The sequence below is a fragment of the Tachypleus tridentatus genome, chromosome 12, assembly GCF_004210375.1.
Source record: "Tachypleus tridentatus isolate NWPU-2018 chromosome 12, ASM421037v1, whole genome shotgun sequence".
NCBI classification, from domain to species: Eukaryota; Metazoa; Arthropoda; class Merostomata; order Xiphosura; family Limulidae; genus Tachypleus; species Tachypleus tridentatus.
Window position 1 is genome coordinate 20,405,467 of NC_134836.1, and position 21,343 is coordinate 20,426,809.

The 21,343-nt window shown below is 35.0% G+C and overlaps 1 protein-coding gene and 1 long non-coding RNA gene across 11 annotated transcripts in view; one reads left to right on the forward strand and one right to left on the reverse strand.

Moving 5' to 3' along the window:
* LOC143235106 (uncharacterized) overlaps positions 1–21,343 on the reverse strand; it is a 106,924-nt gene that overhangs the window by 53,174 nt on the left and 32,407 nt on the right. The window lies entirely within an intron of this gene.
* On the forward strand, positions 1,688–8,331 carry LOC143235103 (uncharacterized). Its single transcript, XR_013018919.1, has 2 exons — positions 1,688–1,948; positions 6,148–8,331. It is a non-coding gene; the product is annotated as an uncharacterized LOC143235103 (long non-coding RNA).

Sequence of the window (21,343 nt, forward strand, 5' to 3'; positions counted from 1 at the left end):
CCTTTTTCATAAAATATTTCGGACAAACAGATGATTGGCAAATCGCCCAATCAAAGATAGTAACGTCTAGAATATTTTTCTGATAGGTGTGGTTAATTTAGTATATATTTGTTTGATGATAGTGGCGAAACTCACTGTCTGAAATTATATCGATCGAGTGCCCCCTGTAGACGGTGACGCTCAACACGCAATACATTTTATGCTTGTGCCTTTTATGAGTAGATCTTAATTTTAAACAAACCTTAAGTTTTTACGTGAAGTTGGATTATTATTTAGCAATGAATTAATTATACATAATTACAAAAACTAGTCTGAAGGTTTCGTAAATTTTTAAAAAAAAAGTATTCACTTCCAATGCCCTTCAATTAGATTTTCACACTTGATTATTAACTGCGCAATCTCAGTACAATATTATTCTGAAACTGACGACTCTGGACTCAAGTAAAGACCAAGCGAATGTAATTCCATTAAACGTAAAGTAATAATTAAAGTCTTCACCACTACTCTTAGCCTCATGAGCCCTGGTATCGACGAAAGGCCTCGTCGGCACCAGATATAGCAGATATTGTGTGGTGAACATATTACTACATTGTTCTTTAATTCTACTCGCAAGTCCTTATAATTACTATTCAATGACTGACGCCTCATGCAGCATAAAAAAAAGCTGCAGTGAACGTAACTTAATTAATATCAACCCAATAGGTTCACATTTGATATTTTGAAAATTACGACTTAACTTCTGGTCTAAAAATAGGTAGAATGTAGAATTAAACACACAAATGTGGTACAACAAAACTTGTTTTAGAGACGAATATATTATATACTGTTACAACCAACAATTAGATATATGCTCTGAATGTCTTCATACGGTTTATCTACGTTTTTATAGCAATTGTTTTTCTATACTAAGTAACAGAGTATTCCCAGAATGTTTTTACTATTATGAACTTCACCTTGACCCTAAAAATGAAGTCCTATACTCTATATAATACACGATAACACAAGTAAGAAATTTTAGAACCTGTTTAGCCACCAGTTAAACGCTCGTAAACAAATCATATTGGCTCTTATGGACGACGTGAAGGTCATTCCACGTGTTTAAAAAATTATCATAGATGTCAGCCATTAACTACCATGCTGCTGAACATGACGGAATACTGAATTACATTTTATACACTATTCACACGCTTAGTCAAATTTCAAAGGTCATACTACACTGGAAAATCAGCATTATCACTGCATATTACAAAGTTACAACTGCTTTGTAAAACACTTCGCACTAAACATGGGTTTGTTTTGAAATTCGCACAAAGCCACTCGAGGGCTATTTGAGCTCACGCTAAAATGTAAATAAAAGTTATTGTTTTTACTTTAACAAATTAATTTTTTTTAAATAAACAAATAACCGATTTTTTACGTCACGCGAAAATATGAAATTATGTACATGTAGCTAATAAGTATTTCACGTTGTAACTGTTTTAGTTACTGAAAAATCAAGGAGTTTTGTTTCATCATCGACGTGAAATCATAGTGCAGTTAAAACTGAGTGTAAATACATCTTATAAACATTAAATAATTTAATTTTGTCTTTTAATTTTAACGACAGTGTCTTTTAACACTTGCAATAGACCGGTCTGAAGAAACATACAGCAGACATCACTCGTCATTTGGTTTCTGTTATCTATGAAGAACCAAAACAAACAGCGTCATCATCGCATGACTTGTAGGTTTTGGGTCAACTGGTATGCAGCACATTCATAAGTCTCATATAAGATGGTTCATTAAGTTTTACTAAATAATTTATCGAGACTATGCAATAGCAGTAACGTTTGAAACAGCAACTACTGTAACCATGTTTTGTTCCTAATGATCTCTGAAGAGATAGAAACTCTTCTACTTTAACAGTTACATATTTTATCTGAGAAGTTTGTTGATGTAGTGAGTAGAGGTAAGTCGTGCCACTGGTCATCTAATAGATCTTGTAAAGCATTGACAACTGAGTTTTTGATAAAATGAGGAAAATCTGAACTGATAATTGGCTTTAATCATCGTGCTATTAAGATTTTTTTAACAATATTTAGTTCTCACAAGTACAATCATCAGTTCGTATTAAAGAAATTCCAGGTAAAAAGAAAAAAGACGCGCAATCTAATGGAACTATTTAACTTCATTTAGCCTGTAATTACGAAAAACTATTTGCCACTGATGTGATCACATAACTGAATTATGATTTTAAAAACTGGTATGTTTTATATACAAGTTAGACATATAAAAGTTTAAATTAAAATCGCTTATAAACAGTAAGTATGCCACTATATACAAAGGTACTTTTCATATGCTGTTTCTGGCATGTTACACACATAGGCATAATTTCGAAACGACACAGCGAATTCCTTTAGTTGTTTTCTTGTGAAAATGTGTCTTAGTTGGAACCTTAGGTTTAAGAACTGTTTACAATTACACTTTACATAAACTACTGTAAAACGCTCTTAAAAGTCTTGATTTTCTGTGACGTGCACAGAGATGTGAATGGGTGAGCTCAAGTCTATGCCTTCCTACCATTATGCCCTAAAAGGGCCGTTTGTCTCAAAAACTGTCAACTACAAAAAAGATGCATTTGATCCGACATTTTGCTTGTGGTGAGTTACGAGAGAAACAAACAAACCAGATTTAAAATGAATAGAACACAGACCAGTAAGAATTTACAGTTTGTTTTTCGTACAGCAAAGCCACATTGGGCTATCCGCCGAGTATAATTTACAGTAAAAATAACACGCTATCAAGTGTTTAAACGCAATAATTCAGTTAAGCTTTATAAATTGTCATTTCGATATCCTCTACACATTAGTGATTTTCGAGTCCTTTAAGTTTTATATTATTTGTTCAAAGATTATTTCTTCCAATAAGAATGACTGATTTTGAGTTATTGGGTTTGCAAAACAGTAGAATTCTTCTTTAAAATATAAAACACAAACACGCGTATGTATATGTGAGTATCAGGGTATTTAGGATTCTATAGGATTAACAGTTCAACCGATTGTTATGTCTACGAATCTAAGTTTTAAAATATTCTTCATAGTGAAACATGATAGACTATTGTACTGCTAAATCCATTTACGATTTACATCGGCGTCATCTGTGTAATATTAGAATTTTCATGCAAAACTATGCATGACTGTGCATGTGTGGTACAATATGATATCATGTTTGCTCAGTCTTCACTTATGATGCAAAGTTTGTTGAAACTTCTATTTTATTCAAGTTTGATTACAACTCAGAAATAGGACTATGTAAATGACTTCAGTTATCTTCATTTTAGTTGGCCATTAAATGAGTATTTTCTTGAAGGAAAGAAGCCGCAACTTCACTCGTATAGCAGTAATATAGCTGTTTTATTCTTTCAGCGAATCGAGCGTAGCCGCCTTTGTGATAAATCAAGAAGGATCTTGGGTTACCCGAGTAATGTGCGACTACGAGAAACCCTACTTTGTTTGGTATATAATGGCCATGTACTCCTCCATGATGGAGAATTTCACAGTAAAGATTTCTATCATCAGACTTAAACACTATTCACATTAAGCTAGTGACACAACATTTTATTCTCTTTCTTCCATTTTCACATACACAGTAAATTTAAACTTACCTGTTTTAATTTGTGTTTTTGTGAACTGTCTTTCGCCGTCAGTCATAGCAGAAAGTCCCAAATGTGGTCAACAAAACCCACATCTAAGAGAACCGGGATGTTGCTTTCAATGAATGTCATTCACCAACAGGAGTTGTTTTGCCAGCAACTGAAACAGCATATACTAGCTAGTAAAATTAGTAACCTTAATGGCACTGAAAAACCTAAACATGACGGAAGATGTCGAACCAAGGAATGGTAGATAACAGAAAAACCTAGCATTATGCAAGGTCGATGGAAAAGTTACCTTCTGTAACTCATCATTTTACAACCATAGGGTCGAAATGCCAATTGTCGATCAAGTTTAAAGATTCCAGCACTGACCTACTCCACGATACCCCAACACACAGAGCTGTCCCAAAACCACGAGTTACTGTGCTGGAACGTGAAACATCTCTTCCCCAAGGTTTAAGGGTGCAGCAAAGGAGAACTTGGACCAGCTTCTGAGCTTTTTCAAGCAGACCAATGTCCGGAACAGATAAACTCAAACGTGTGATGCAATGTCTGGTCTTTCGTGTGTGTGTGTAAGATTTTCTCTAAAAGTAATTGTTATAAAGACGTATAACACATTCGAGCTTTGCAATTAATGCTATTTGCAAATCAGTTGATGAACAGTCTCATTAATAAAGTGTTCCTAAAAAAATGCTACGTATAAGCAAAAAAAAAAAAAAAAAATGTGACTGATGCTATCTCCAAACGCTCAAAATCTGTAACAGTACCAGACAGCCATAATAGCTTTGTTATATCAAAAACAGAAAAATCAAGTTTAATGGCAATATTTTGATCTCTTCATTGCAATAATTAATTCTCATTAGTTGATTATTCTCATGAAAATCAATTTAGTGATAATTTCAATTAATTGTTTAGTTTACATGAATCTATTCAATGTAATTGCTAATCATATGCAATACTTTACATCGATAGATCAATTAAATCGTTCGGCTTTATATAGCATAAGTAGGCTCTGTGTTGAGTTTCACTTTGTGAACACTATGATGCCTGAAGATAAAAGCACAGCAACTTCTGAGAGGCTAACCAATTTTACACTTAAGAATTTTCAATGGAAGATATACGTGGTGTTCGTAAATAATACCTTAGTATTTGACTATGCTTTCAAATCTGCTGCTATGAGCTTAATCATGTACTGCTGCAGAACTAAAAGTTAAAACTAGAGAAGTGTGTGTTTACATGCACAAAAATAAAATTTCTCTGTCACATGAAAGGAAGCAATGACAACTCTCTCTACTAAAGCTGCAAATATCAAAGGGGTTTGAGATTGGCTTTAACTCATAATGAGATGACAAGTTCTGATACATTCTCATACTCATTTCTAACTCGTTTCCTTAACTTTTTATGGTGCTCTTATTCCTACTTCTTAATTTTATAATTTAAAAAACTGTACACTTCTCATATTTTTTTTATATTGAGTTTCAAGAGTGACCGAGTTCTAGATCTATACTTTTCATAGCTTTTCTTAAGAGCTATCTCTTGACATTCATAGCTTATACCAATATCTTTTCAGCAGTTTTTCTTCCATCTCGCTATGGTGGAAGCCTTTTCTTTAACTAGATTCATGGCCAAGGCTTGTTTTGCTTATTCAGCATTACCACTTCTAAACTTATCTCTATTCTTGCAGTAACACTTTCTTTGCTGGGACAGACTTTTAAAGGTTATCAATGCAATTTTTCTCCTTTTCTCACACTGTGTTTCTTTACGGATCTTTTAATAAAAATTGCACTGTCTCAAGTACAAGCTTAGATGTCAATAGAGCACATTTAAAACAATGCAAAAATAAATTATACAACTCATGTGTATAAGCAACTGTAATTGAGGAGCTATAACGTGGCAACTCATAGAGAATGCTCATCATCGTACAATGTGGCTCTAGTGTGTTGGTAGTTTGTTAGTAGTGTTACAAAACGATTATTCTTATTACTTTTATTTCCAAGGTTATAGTAAAACTAAGAAAAATGCTTTTAGCCAAGGCAGCATAATTCAATCACTTGCATTTAGGTTTGCATAAGGTGAAGGCAGGAGAGAACTGTGCCTTTCCAACAATGTTAGTTAGTCAATCAGACAGAAATTTGGGGTTTTGTGATATTTTTGATTTTATTTACTTTCTCAAATGCATTGGTAGCTCGTTACTTTACATATACATTATTGGTTAGTGAAGAAACCAACTGCAAAGTGCTTATAAAGTTTTGTTCACATGCTCTTTGCAATGTTTGAAATTTTAATTTGTACTGCACATATGGCCCATTTCTACTTTACATACTAAAAGACATGATATTTGACCAGGACCTTAAGTTTTCAGAGCAAAGGATATCTACTGACTAGGCATTACAGCTTTAATGCATACTTTTGGTTAAGTTTCTTTGACAAACAGCGTTTCAGTTAGTATTTTTAATTCTGACTATTATTATTCAAGATCAAATTCTTAAATTTTTGGTTGTCTTTGTTTTCAGCTAGCCAAAGGTGAAGAGTTATTCCTTCTATTGGTTTCGTTTGTTTTGAATTTTGCACAAAACTACTCAAGGGCTATCTGCACCACTCTATTAAATTTCAAGAACCTACAAGATTCTGTAGGTATGGAAGGCAACTATGTTGAAAGTTTTGTGTTTGGTGACTTTTTAGATATTGCAGAATATCCAGCCCTTCTGAACACTAGGAGCTAGCTTTGCCTTTACCTAGATGGAGTCTATACAGAGAGATACTTCCTTAGATATGCTTCAGGCATGAAATTTATTGCTACAATGAACTAGCTTTCAAAATCTCTGGAGCAAATAAAGTTGATCACCACCACAGTCGAACCATTCCAAGACCAAGGTAAAGTTGGAATGCTAGAAAAGTTAAGTGTCTCATCACTTTGTTCAGAAAATCTAATACTATCTGATGTGTGTAGATTTCTAGCAAGACCACCATATTAACTGACTTGGTAGGACCTTCCTAAAATGCATGTTTATGAAGAGATCTACCAAGAAGTAGGAAATTCAACTGACCTCAGAGACAATTATGGCTACAGCAATCATCACAGCTATAGACAGTAGTGAGAGCAATTTACATTAATGTTAGGGCAGCTACCTAATTAGCTGAAACTTGCAAACTTCTGTTCTGAGAGGTAAGAGCTGCACAACAAGTCCCTATCTTAAATAAAAGCAGGGGTAAATGCTTCAGCAGTTGGTGGTATTAAAGCACCACTACTACCATAAGCAGGCAGCCAGCAAAGATAAATGTCAGCTCAAACAGTGAGAGCCTTCTACAGATCTTCAACAAAAAGTGCTGTCTTGCAAAAATCTAAAGATCATCTGTCAGACCAACAAGGTGCATCACAAATTCATGGCTGCAATAGAGGTCATATTGTTGGATTCCTTTAGGTTAGCAGCTCTAGCTTCTCTACCTTAATCATATATATGTATTATTATTATTTAGTTAGTTTAGTTCCTCTGTGTAAGTAATTCTTGCAGATGTATATAATTTATTTCAAACATAATTAGTATTAAAGGTTTTTGTACTTTTATAGTTTCATGCTGCATAAAAATTTTATATTTTAATCCACTGCTAAAGAGTTTTTTTGAAAGTGTTTACTTTCACACAAAATGTTTTAATTTGTGACTATGAAGTGCTTATGTAGTTCATTATGCTGAAGAGTTCACTGTTGTAAAGTTTACTACAATTATATTTAAAACAAGGTTTCATTTTTTGCTTTATGTCTATCCGTGTTAAAAGAGCTATTCTTGTTACACTGGAAGTATGTCTCTGTTAAAGATTTTATTCTGTTTTGTACTGTGTATTTTGTTAAAAATTATAATGTGTTTCAGTCTTAAGGGATATTTTTGTATGCAAGGCATGGTTCCTAGCTATCTCCTTTTAATAGGAATAGGTTACCTATGTTAAAGTTTCTTTTTTGTATATCATGTTTACATTTTCTTATTGTCCTTGCTTTTGTGCTTTTTATTATATTGGGGTGAGGATGAGTTAGTTTAATTTCTTGATAAAAGTAAGAATAAATGTTAAATTTTCCTTCCATTTTGAAACTGGAGACAAGCGAGATCAGACTGAAATAATAGTGGGTAAGAGAAGAGTGGTACAGATCGATTCCATGTGCAGCAGTGCAGGATGAAACTTTCTAAAGCTTGATTTCAACATAGAAAGATGAAGTACACAACTAAAGAACTTTCAATCTAACTGTGCACCAAGTCAGAACCACTACTGTCATTTACTGTGTTCTCTTATAGGACAAGTAACTGTAGCTTCACTCGTGATGATTGGTTTTTTATTGACTTGTTCTCATTTGTTTTAACGTGAGAGTGGTCTTAAGCTTCGTTCTAAGTAGTTTGGTTTTGTTTGGTATATAAACGCTGTGTTACACCTTTCTTACAAAGGAGATTTACATTATATATTGTTATTCTAAAACTTACTAAATTTGAGGCTTCATTTCATTTGCATTTAGATTATTACTTTTGTTTTGTAAGAAGAGTTGTTTTAATCTCTTATTATACCTAGTAGCGTAGTTTGTTTTCATTCATGGTAAGCTGACACCGAGTTAGCCAGTACGAAACAGGGGTTTTCTCTTTTTACACACGCACGCGTACAAGCTCACCTGTATTTATATTGTAACTGTGTTTCATAATAAAGACTGTAATCCGTGCATTTTAGTAAACCAGTCTCTTTGTTGTGTCGTTAGCCAAGGAAAGACGAAATCATACTTACAAGTATAGCATTCCCTATCCGTTAGCTTTAGAGAAAATTAATGCGTACTACCCTAATGTTTAACTAAAGCATCCACTGGAAACTCTTGGATTTCTGTTATACGACTGAATAAGGAACATGACCTTCATTCTTATAGCGCGCGCGCATACACGCACACCGCTCTCGTCTGATTCAAAGTACGGGTACATACAAATGTTTTAAGTACCTCTAGGTTTAGAATTTTCGGTAACCGTGACTAAACAGTTTTGTTCGGCGCCGTTTTTAGACGTAACTTTTTTTTTTTTATTAAGCCCAAAGTTACAAAGAGGGTTATCTGTGCTCTGCCCAAAATGGTTATCGAAACCCGATTTCTAGTGGTTCAAGCCCACAGACATGCCGCTGTGCCACTAGGTGGCTCTGGACATAATTAAGAACACGTTGGCCACTAACATCCTTTCTATATACGAAAATATTTAATAATTTTAACGGTACAGAAATAAAACAGGCCAAGGTCTTTCCAAACACTTCTAGAACACCTTGCAAGGAGCAATGGAGAATAAAACCTCACGTAATCAAACACGTCTGTACTGCGGTGCTTAAATCGTCTTCTCGCTCTTTTGAGTTTATCTTGGTAGAACTCACCCAAAACTGACGTTTCAGCACACACAATTCCGTTTATCCGATATACCGAAATGTCGATCCGGCATGTGCTGATCCTTGCACCTGATAGAAACATGCTATCTAACTCCTTGTCAGTTCTAAACACTCAGATCTGCTATAGTGGATAATACCAACATGAGCTTTCCTAGTTCTTCAATGTTCAAAATGTACAACATTGATATCATGGAAGCATGTCACAAAAAAGTCACTTCAACCAGTTCCCTTTAAAGATAATGACATGCTAACCAATTACTATAATGAAATAAAAATTCAGTTAAAGGGACGAAAGTAACTCACCTGTCACAGTGGAGTTGGGACTTAAATACACTATAACGGAACGCGACTTCTGTATCACTAACTACCACAACTTTGATTTTTTTTTTATCGCACACAAATATATATATACATCAACTTTCCAAGAACACGAGAGAACTTTAAGTAAATTAATATTAAATTCCAAAAGGAACACGCTACCACCTTACAGCGAAACCAAATATCAACGTGGTAATAGTATTGATAATTATATAAGCCTTCCATACGTTCTTACGTTAAGATTAGAATGTATTACATCAGTTGGATAACCTCATTAATAGTTCTAGATGTAAGCTATAAATTCAAGCTTACAATGCAAAATGATGTATTTTATAAATGTATAATAAAAATTAATTTGCATATACAATAGCGCTAAATACTAGTTAAAGTAACAGGTGGCACAATTTTTTTTTTAAAGGTTCGGTTTCTTTAATCGTTTCAACTTAATTCTTATTCAAACAGCTTCTCTCTTTCCTGAAAATATTGCTTTGCATTTCAGATATTTGGCAGCCATACGTCAGAAACACGTGTAAACAATTCATGTCACCTTTATCAATCAGTATCTGGTAGATAACTGGACAACAATTCGTGCAGCGTCATAACAACCAAACATACATTCGCAGAATCCCCGAAAGTTTTGGGGAATCAAAAGTAAATAAAACCAAAATAAGAGTAGCAAAAATTTTTATTTCATGCTTTTGAAGTTCATACGTAATGCTGTATTGTAGCCTACACAGCGTATAATTCATCTTGTGATTCATGGCATGCGCACGACAATATAAATTGCAACGTTAAGTATCACTTATGTGACGCCATGTTTGTAGCCACTGACTGACTGACAGACAAGCAATACACTACTGTATTGTGGTGCGAGTGGTTAAAACAGGTTATCCATTCCTCCAGGCGGCATTCGATACCCCTTCCGCGGGAAATGAAAACCCTTATGCCTCATTAGATTGAAACAAAATTACAAAAGTTGTGTGGTAACAAAATTCACCAAAACTTACCAAAAAAACTGGCTTTTGTAGGTAATGCACATATTTTTTTTATAAAAATAACAGGAGGAATAGACAATTTTGGTTCTGAACAATAATATACACAAATCGTAATGTTTCTGCATTCTGTACTTATTTATATAGTATTTATAACAAAAATACTATCAATGTGAAAAACGACTAATTATAATGGAAAAAATATCTTAGCCATATTAAGTGGAGACAAAGTTAAAAAAGCAATCAGAGTGGCCTTAGCCCACACAGCTTTTACAGTTTCGTCCATTTCCTTGGTGTGGGGACATGGGTTGTCTCAATTGTTTCTTCTAACTTTGCTTCTGTGCGTCGGATATTCCCACTTTATATAACTTGGCGTTTGGTTTTCCCTCAAGAATATGATAATTTTGTAAAAGACATTACTTTTATTTTCACATGCATGCTATCTGAACCGTAAGTTCGATGTCACTGGTTTTGGCTGTTGTCTGTCAAACCAGAGTTTAGTCAATGACTGTATATTTCGTGTGTAATTGCTACTAACGACTTTTTCCGAAGAAGTTGGCTATCGGCTCTGTTCTCAAAATAGTAAAACAAACTCGTGCAACTGTACTTTTTTTAAAAAAAGTGCTTTGTATGCCACCTAAAGTTGTTAATGTCACAGTGTAATACACAGTGTGTTCTGGTTCGATCCTTCCCTACGATTGTTAACGTCACAATCTAATATACAATGTGTTCTGATTCGATCCTTTCCTACGATTGTTAACGTCACAATCTAATATACAATGTGTTCTGATTCGATCCTTTCCTACGATTGTTAATGTCACAATCCAATATACAGTATGTTCTGGTTCGATCCTTCCCTACGATTGTTAACGTCACAATCTAATATACAGTGTGTTCTGGTTAGATCATAACCTACGCCATACTTTTTATTAATTGCTCCTTTTGAAAACATGGATTGCACAAGTCACAGAAACGTATTCCCTGGTTTGTTACGTTTAACTTTGGCAATTTACCTCTGTTACTGTAAGACATATATTGAATTTTGTTTTCACATCTGACTTTAGTGTTTCAAGGTGCATGTTAAAAGTATAACGATTTTTGTAGTGTCATATGGGAGTACTTATGCCACAGAAACTACAGAACTATCCATGCTATATAGTCATTCGTAAATATATAAACTTAGACGTCGAAACTATTGATTTAAAATAAATTCACAAAAAGTTTTGTTACTCTTATTTTTAAAACATTGTATTTTCAAAGACCATATTTTAAATGGAATATTGTTTGTTTTTTTTAATTTCGCGCAAAGCTATACGAGGGCTATCTGCGCTAGGAATTAATATTCAAGACGACGGCTATGTGAGGCACAAATTCCTGTCCTTGTCCACAGGATACAAAAAAAAAAAAAAACACACGTGCTCAAACATTCACTGATTAACTGATTGAATTTCGTGTGCCCCTTTATTTGTTGAAAGGTTAACAACAAAAGTACTATATATTCATGATGTTGAACATTCATGCTTAGAAAAGCCGTTGAATGGTATTTTTAAACCAATAGTATATTTTTACTTGCGACATCCTTTTGTGGTTTTACATTTTTGTCATCAAATGTTATTTAAAACTGTAAAAGTTCAAAATATCCACATGCAATTAAATTTATTCTGCGAAAATTATGGTTTAAACATAATGAATCGACACTTCAAACCAGACACTTTTTACTCTGATATTATAAAAGTCACAGAATATTGTATAACGGTATTCCGAACGACTTTCTGTACGTAGAGAGTGGGTCTTTAACTGGATCTTTCCTTTAACAGAAGTGCTGCACGAGATTACAACATTTTATCAATCTTCAAGCTCTAAGCCATAATCAGACTTTGTGGTATTTATTATATGATGTCACCGTAGAAATGGACTTGATATCTCTAATGGGTTTTATAGACTACGGGTAACTAATTAGCTTTATCCCAAATGAATATTATGCAAATAAAACACGGTGTAGTACAGAAATGTAACGCTCTCACGCAGGGATGGTTTATCAGTTTACACTGAATTTTCCTTCAGAATATTGGTATGGCAAAAAGTAACGGCTACAGCATCGGAACAATTTATCTATCTTCGGGCTAATAACAAACTGTATGGAATACCCCTTTCTGATGCACAATATTCATACACTGTGGTCAAAGATAGTTTCAAACTAGATATTCAGAGTTTTCAAGACATATTTCTTGTACATAATGACATTTGAAAACAAAAAGATATGGGTAAATCTGTGGTACTAGGACCATTAATAATGAGACCTGCAAGCGTGGTAAGAAGAGTGCAGTGTAAAACAAATACGAAGTTTAGTGGCAAAAGGCATTCAACTGCTCCAAGTAAATCTATACAAACATAATCACGGGGGCTCTCCATAAGGAAGGTAACACAAGCCACGTAAATAAGTTATTTCCACGACATATCCAGGAAAGGAAAACTAACTGCATGAAGAGTGCAAACTCGTAGATAGATAGCAGTATGAGCATGGTGATACTGGATGAAACGAATTCATGCATAGCTTAATAAATGTTAACTATTCTTCTTAGATTATCTTCTATCGGTCAATGAGCAAAATAGAATTTTCAAAAATGGTACACAGCACATGGAGAAAATTGTTCAATTGATACTACAGCAGGAAGCAACTGAATGAATGGAAGAATGAAACGTCAAGGTGAAGTTTGTTTATTATTAGACTGATTGATGTTCTGAACTCTTCGTACCATATAGAACAGTGGTCCTTAACCTGGGTTCAATCGAACCTTAGGGGTTCGGTGAGTCAGTCTCAGCGTGTTCGGCGGAGGTCAAGACACACACAATGTGTGTGTGTCCGTTCCGTTCACCCCGCTCGTGACGTCATGCTTCACTTGGCTATCATTGGCTGCGGCTGATCACGTCATATCACTTGGCCTTAATATTTGTGCTGCAGGGAACTTCGTGCGCTTAGCAGTCCACTTGTGACCGTAGTAATCGTGCGTCATTTGTGATTTGTGATTTTTTTCCTAATCTTTCACCGCCTTCATCTAACTATGTCGAGCAAAAGCAGAAAGTGGTCGGATGAATACGTACAATATGGATTCACGTGTTTCACGGAATATGATGGGAGTCAGCGTCCTCAATGCACGATTTGCAATGCCACGTTGAGCAATTCTAGTCTAGCACCAGCAAAACTAAGAGACAACTCCCTAAAGCTGCATGGAGATGGGAAATACAAGAACACAACGGTTGCTGAATTCAAGGTAAAGAGAGCCAGGTTCGATAAAAAGACTACTTTGCCTATTCTCGGCTTTGTGCCCATCGACAAACCGATCCTAACAGCATCGTACGAAGTTGCGTACTTGATCGCAAAGCAGGGCAAACCACACACCATTGGTGAAGCACTCGTAAAACCAGCTGCGTTGAAGATGGCGAAAATAATGCTGGGAAAAACTGCTGAAAATAAGTTATCCCAAATTCCTCTTTCAAATGACACCATCAGCAGCAGAATAGATGACATGAGCAATGACATTTTGGCTCAAGTAGTTGCAGATCTGATTTCAAGCCCAGCAAAATTCAGCCTTCAACTCGACGAAACCACCGACGTTTCCAATCTAAGCCAGCTTGTTGTATTCGTACGCTATGTGAAGAATGACGAGATAAAAGATTTTTTATTTTGTAACCCTCTTACAAAAATAACTAAGGCAGCCGACATGAAGAAACTTGTGGATGACTTCTTCAGAGAGAACAATCTTTTGTGGGATATGGTTTTTGCAGTTTGTTCGTACGGAGCTCCAGTCATGCTGGGACGAAACTTTGGTTTTGGTGCGCTGGTGAAAGCCGAGAGCACCAACATTGTCATGCAGATTGCTTCGAAAAATTTGAGTTCATTCTCATTTTGGCGTACATGGCCGATATCTTCAATGCTCTCAATCATCTCAATCAACAGATGCAGGGTGGAGGAGTCAACATCATCGAAGCAAAAGAAAACCTAAAGGCTTTTCAAAAAAGTTACCGTTATGGAAATGACGAACAGAAAATGATAACTTCGCAAACTTTCCCCTGCTGGATGACTGTGTAAGTATGATCGAAGATGTGTCTGAAATCAGAGACATTTCTGTACCCGGGGAATTGAAGCAAGCAATTGCCATGCACTTAGATGAGCTCGCAAAGTCTCTCGACAGATACTTCCCCACCAGAGTCATATCCAGCATGGGTGAGACAGCCGTTCACGTTTAGTGTTGCGACAGCAGATGTCAATGATGAATACCTCGACAAAATCACTGAACTTCAGCAGAGCCAGGTTCAACAGCAACTTTTCAGAACAACAACGCTCTCAACGTTTTGGTGTCACCAAATGGTACCGTACCCTCTTATTGCTAAGAAAGCCCTTGAAATACTCATACCGTTTGTTACAACGTATCTTTGTGGGCAATCCTTCTCGAGGATGGTAGACACAAAAACAAAGAAAAAGAACAGACTTTGTTGCGAAAATGATATGAGAGTGGCACTTGCCAAGGTGAAGCTGCGCATTTCTGAACTTGTCTCTGAAAGGCAACAGCAAAAGTCACATTGATTTGCAGTAAATATTTATTATGTTTTTTGGTTTTGTGTGAAATTCATGTTTTGTTGGTTTTGTTCTTTGAACACAGTGATATTGCGTGCAACTGATGCATGGTTCATTTTGTGCACTAATAAAATATATATTTATGTTTTGAATTTGAAAAAAATCATATTATTTTTCCAATTACGAAGGGTCCAGTGAATGCAAGTACAAAACTTCCGGGGTTCAGCACCTCCAACAAGGTTAAGAACCACTGATACAGAAATATCAGCTGCGTGTGGAAACGAGATCAACAGGATACAAGTTCACCAAGATAAGATTTCCAGTCACGTCTCCCATTCAACGTTGTATACCTCAAGCAGCTGGAGAATAAAATGGGTATTCATAATATTCCTACGAATTTATTTGCAACTGGATTGTTAAAATGGGTGTGCAGACTAGTGGTGTGCTTAAGATATGCAATCCTTCGGCGAAGTCTTCGGTAATGGAAACTACGTCATTGGATTATTGTCAAGATTTACAGTCGTCAAACTGAGCATGATGAGACGTGCAACGACGTAGTGAGATCCACAGTAGTTTTAATATAACATACTCAAACTCTCTTGTACATAGTGTATTGTAAACTATAATTAATTATATTTCAATTTTAAAAAAATAATTTACTAGAAAACCCTTTTAAGTGTTAATAACAAAGTACAATCGTTTATCGTGGTCGTGGAAATACAAGTTCACATTTTTTATATTGTTTTACAATATAATTGAAACTGTTATATGCCGAGTATTCTCAAATAACTTTTAAAAAATTAAAACTATTACTTTATGAATAATGTTTCAAAAACAAAACCAGTTTACAACTTGAGAACCTGTTTCAATAACAATTTCAATGTCATTTCTTTTAAAATATCTTACTACATATACACCAAGGGGCGTATAGCTGGGACTTTAACTATAGTTAACCATCCAAAGCAGAGGGTCTTGAGGAACCTTTGCTGAATGCCAAAAATTTATATTTCTCAATATCGCAGACAGCTTACATTACTTCATTACATTACATTACTTATTGTTTGTTTGTTCTGGCATTTTTATTTTTCCTGGTGAATATTGAAGAGATAAATAATCTTGAAATAATATTAAATAGCAACCTTCAACAATAACAAATGTTTAATTAAACATTATTGCGCATACGAACCTACACTCTCTGTACAAATCAGTGTTCGATTTTGTGTTTGAAACACAAAGCTACACAATAGGCTATCCGTGTTCTGCCTACCACGTGTATCAAAACCCGGTTTCTAGCGATGCAAGTTCACAGACATCCCTTTGTGTCACTGATGGGGGTGATGTTCGAAGTCAAAACGCATGATTCAAAATATCAGATTTCTAACGCAGTTCGATATACTGCGATTAGATAACGCAAACATATAAATAAACAGTAAACTTTTGAACAAATTAAAATAATTCTGAATTGTAATTTACGGTATGCATTGGAATAAAGAGTGTTGTAAAAAAATAAACTAACACGCACTTTAGGCTATTGACTAAAGGAATTATAGTTTCATTTAAGACTCCAGGTATTCTAAAGTATAAACTTTTCACAATTACAATTATAAAAACATTTATACTAGATGCACTTCAGCAGGATCTCCGAAAGTGTTCCATTTTAATAGTAAATAAAATAAAAAATACGAGCAACATTTTTATTCTTGGTTTTGAAGCTTATACGCCATGCTTTGTTACGCAGCCCTCTCGTGTTTCGCGGCACGTTCTACAGTATAAATTGTAACACTGTCGTTTATGAGACGTCATTTTAGTGTCTACTAAATGATTGACAGACAATACGATACTCTACAGTGGTGCGAGTGATTAAAATAAGTGACCCCTCCATGCGGCCTTACATTTATTAAAATTAACTTATATCATATAGGTACAACACGTTACGACAATGTCCTGTGATTAGGACTATCTTAGAACAACGTGGAATTTTAGGAACTGTGTAAGAAACCGGCAGATGAATGAATCACAAACTTTTATCAGAAAAACAATTATGTGGTTGATGATACATTTCGAAACAATTTAATAACGTACTCACTCTCAGAACTATTTGTGAAATTTTCACAACTGTATTGAAATTTAGTGTTCTTATAGCAGTTATAAAGAGGTAACAAATATGTATACAAAGTTTTAGAATTTCGCGCAAAGCTACACGAGGGCTACCTGCGCTAGCCGTCCCTAATTTAGTAGTGTAAGACTAAATGGAAGGCAGCTAGTCATCACCACCCAACGCCAACTCTTGGGCTACTCTTTTACCAACGAATAGTGGGACTGATCGTCACATTGTAACGCCTCCACGGCTAAAAGGGCGAGCATGTTTGGTGCGACGGGGATTCGAACCCGCGACCCTCAGATTACGAGGCCTTAACCCACCTGGCCTGTGTGTATACACAAACAGTTGTCTGGTTTAACATGTTGTGAGGAATTAGATCAACAGATTTGGAAGAATAATTCGGGTGCTCAAGTTTATATGGATAAAAAATTATAGTTTTGTGATCAATTCGATTTAAACGCCTTAATAAAGCTGGTGGCGAAGTAGACGAAAGACGAAAATGACGTTCGTAAAGGACACCTTTATACTAGCCAAATGAATCGTGTGCTTTGTTGAAAACAGTGACACTGGATACGGCCCTACTTTATAAAACCGACATTGCCATATTATCTCATAAAAAAGAGTTACGGTCCTACAAATAGGCTGATAGGCTTAACCTAGTAATAAACGCGCGAAGCTAATCTTATCTTCGAGAATGTTATAATCTGACCAAGTTTTGCATGCTGATCCAATGACCACTGAAACCTACAAATTATCAACGCTCCCGGTTAATCTTTGCTCATTTTGGCTTTTGTATCCCACCAGTTTCGATTCCCTGTTTGAAAACATCAGTAATATCATTCAAGAAAAATCAGTTATTCCGATTATAGATATTAGTTATGAACTTATGAATAGCTCAAAGTATAACCAACCGCAAATACAATATACTTAATATTAATAGTAACCAATATTTGTATGTTCGTAATTTGGTAAGAGTCCTATTACAGACCTGTAACTTAACTAATACAGGACCCCCCTATATTCTCCCGAAGAACTTCTTCAACATGAACGCATGAAACAACTTCACTGCCACTACCCTCTACGCAACCCTGCTTGTAACACATGGCAGAAGGATTATGCAACGTGACAATACACTATTAAAGGAATTGTATTTTATTAGTCAGTACAACGCTTCCGTTCGATTAGAGCTGCGTCAAAGTTTCGAGTGGTATGTGCTTAATACACCCTGGTTCGAACTTTTTTTGTACATGGTTTGGGTTATCAGTTGTGCATACGCAAGCGCTATCTATAGTGTTACAGAGAGGAAAAGGCTTGGTTGTTAAAAGTTCGTAAAGACTTTTATCCCGGTTTTATCTCACTCAGTCAGTACTCCTGTTACCAGACTTGGCTTAAATTAAGAGCACTCACAACACTTCCCACCATTTATGCTTTCCGGGGGTTGTGAATTTCTTCCCTCACATTGAAAAATGAGTTTAAGAGAAAGTGATTTTAAATATTTGTTACACACGCACGCCTGCTTTTAAGAATGTAAAACTCCCGTCTTCATCTGACTGGCCCCCCGCTAGTACAGCAGTAAGTCCAAGGATTTACAACGCTAAAATCAGGAGTTCGATTCCCCTCGGTGGGCTCAGCAGATAGCCAAATGTAGCTTTGCTGTAAAAAAAACACACTCATCTGACTGGTCTTGAAACCAAAGAAAATCAAAGCATGAAGAACCATATTTCACTAAACTTCAAAAATTAATTTCATTAAAAGGTTTGGTTTGTATTGAATTTTGCACAAAGCTACACAAGAGTTATCTGCATTAGCCGTCCCTAATTTGCAGTGTAAGACTAGAGGAAAGGCAGCTAGTCATCACTCACTGCCAACTCTTGGGGTACTTTTTACCAATGAATAGTAGGATTGACTGTAACATTATAATGCCCCCATGGCTGAAAGCACAAACATGTTTGGTGTGACTTCATTAAAAGGAAAATTAAAACCATGATACACACACACAGGTGTGCCTAGTTATAATTTTAATCACAGGAATGGGAGGATCTCGAAAAATTCCACATGGATGAACACCAGCATGAAACAGCATGTTCGTTAATATGTAGTGTGGTGTTTACCTTCTTCATTCATATCAAGCTCTTCTGAAATTATACTCAAACCCTGAGATAGCTATCAGGTTCCAAGAAGATGAGCAAAAACAAAATACACATACATATTACTTTGGAAATCTGAATAAACATTACATACTCACATTACACAAGAATAAATAAATTTGAAAATCTACACTATAAACACACATGCTAAACAAACAAGGTATATTTGAATTTAGTAAATTAAAAAAAAATTGGGGAAACAACTTTGAAGATAATGAATTGCATCATCATGTTGCAGGAATCTACATCAAAATGTGTATTTCACAAGATTATGTCATTCACATTATATATTAACTTCTAAATTTAATAAAAAAATCATAATAACGAAACACGCAAGTTTCAAAAACATTCATCGTGAAACCCACTTTTCCTACTGACCTCAGCCAAATGACTGTTTTCGCTTTAGAAGCAGATGAATGTTTGTTTTTCTTATAGCAAAGCCACCGAGGGGAATCGAACCTCTGATTTTAGCGTTGTAAATCCATAGATTTACCCCTGCACTAGCAGAGAGCTAAAAGGACAAGTTATAACATGCTGATCATTGTGCTGTATCCAATTCAATGTACTCTTAGGACACATTTCTTCCAATACAGAGCAATAATGTACAATATCACAGCCATAAAAAATTAAAAAAGCATCATCAACAAACAAAACTATTCGAAAAAATAACATATGGACTTAAAAACAGGAGACATTATTATCAACTAAATAAGTAACTTAAAAGCTGAAATCTGGAGACATATTTATAATGAAAAGCATGTTATTTTTTTCCCCACACTCTTAATTTTACCTTTTCAAATACCAAATCATAGGTCTATAAAAAGTAGTTTCAGATTTATCGTTTATCTCTGTCAAGTTGTTCCCCAAGAGGTCTTTCATATGTTACCATAACTTATCAATTAGACTATATAATGGGAGACAGAAATTTTTCTGTTTTTAAAATATCCAGTATAAAACTTGTATTGAAAGTATTTCTCCTCATCATCCAGCTTACCTGACAAATTCTAGAACTCAATGAAAGGCCATCTAGGGCAGTTATTAGTACCAAGTTACTAGTTACTTGTATTGAATGAAAAGCCATCTGACAATGTCTGATTGTTACAAAAATATCTTAATGTAATAAAGTCCAAAAGTATTTAATTTGTATTGTTTTCTGTCACAAACTGAGCACTTGCTATCTTCATAAGCAAAAGTAACATTCATTGGCTTTGTACCTGTGAAAGCATTATAATGTGGTAGTGAAACCAACTGTTTGTTGGCAAAGTATGGGCCAAGTTTTGGCACAGGGTAAAATATTTAATGCCTTCCATCTTGTCTACTGCTCCAAAATTAGGGATGGTCATAGCACAGATAGAACTCAATAGCTTTGCACGAAAAAGAAATAAACAAAATAGTGGTATCTGATATAAACATGTTATTACCATTTTTGTTTAATTGTGATAACCTGAGTTTTTACAACAATAAAAAAAACTATTGTTTCATATAGGTATTATAAAAAAAGTTTTTAAATTATAGCAGTTTTATTTAAACCTCTGGAATAAAATAGTATGTTGATTTGTGGTAAAGATCCTTAGTGGCACAGTGGTACATCTGTTGACTTAAAAGACTATCTTTGGGGGCAGAGCACAGATAGCCCATTGTGTTGTTTTGTGCTCAATTTCAAACACACAAACATTTGAGATACAAAATCAGGCGAGATGCAGAATTCTTTTCCTATATTAATCTTAATTTTTCTATTTCAGATTATAAATCAGGTGTTTAAAATTAACATTTCAGAATCATCATTTGTCTCTCACAAATAACTACCCCTAATAACATTTCATTCAGTACAAGTAACTAACCCAGATAGCCTTTCATTCAATACAAAAGCTAATACAGGCACCAATATATATGGATACATCTTAAAATATTCACAGGTACAAAGCTTATGTACATTACCTTTGCTTATGAAGATAGCGAGTGCTTAGTTTGTGACAGAAAAAATACAAATTAAAAATACACTTGGACTTTATTAAGATACTTTTGTAACAATCACACACTGCAAAAAGAAAAAGGGGGAATGGAGTCCAAAGAAGTTGTCAAAAGCTCACCAACATAAGCAAAATCTGCAATAACTTAAGCATCATACTATGTTATGAAAGTAAAAACCAGAAACCAAACCCTATGCTACAAGCAAAAGTACTG